The sequence below is a fragment of the Sinocyclocheilus grahami genome, unplaced genomic scaffold (assembly GCF_001515645.1).
Source record: "Sinocyclocheilus grahami isolate Dianchi unplaced genomic scaffold, SAMN03320097.WGS_v1.1 scaffold4119.1, whole genome shotgun sequence".
NCBI classification, from domain to species: domain Eukaryota; kingdom Metazoa; phylum Chordata; class Actinopteri; order Cypriniformes; family Cyprinidae; genus Sinocyclocheilus; species Sinocyclocheilus grahami.
The window spans coordinates 7,334-8,116 of record NW_015509118.1 but is presented as its reverse complement, the minus strand read 5'-3'; positions in this window follow the sequence as shown (position 1 = coordinate 8,116).

The window sequence follows — 783 nt, the reverse complement described above, 5'->3', positions numbered from 1 at the left end:
AATTGAACGTTGAAAGATAATATTGATCATGTTCTATTCTGTAATGTTAATAGAAATCATACACTGTCAGAATAAAAAGGTTGCATTTTATGCATGCAGCAGCCTTTCAGTGTCAGTCCCTTATGAAAATGAACCATGGTTTTACTAAAGTGACCGTAGTTCAACTGTAGTATTTGTAGATTTGCATCACGTGTAAACAAAAAACATATTTGAATCATGTGTAAACAAAAATATAACCTAATAAGTTACAATTAAGGCGTATTGAATGTTAAAAATGCGTTATCATTACCCATTTTACTCTTAGTAATTTAATACATTTCATAATTTAAAAGTTTAGTTCAGAAGTATCGAATCGGTATCGATGTCGACGATACTGCCTTGAAAAATATCGGTATCGTATCGAAAACAAAATAAGTGGTATCGCCCATCCCTAGTAATAAAATCTAAAGAAATGTCATATCATATGTAAACACTTGTGTTACCACAGCAAGACGGACGCATTTGAATTGCATGCCAAAGAGATCCGCTATCCGCCCCGCAGTGGAAAACGAAACCATAACTGTACCGGCGCGGAATGGAACGGTTAGCGATCCGTTCAGCGCGATGGTGGAAAAGCGGCAAGGTGTATCACATCACGTGAATTAAGCTAACTGCTATTTGCAATTGTTCAATAATAATTAGGTGTGTTCGACTTGAAGCGGCGCTGTGCAGACCGATCGGTGTTTGGCATCAAAGCTCCAGCATTATATATATATATATATATATATATATATATATATATAT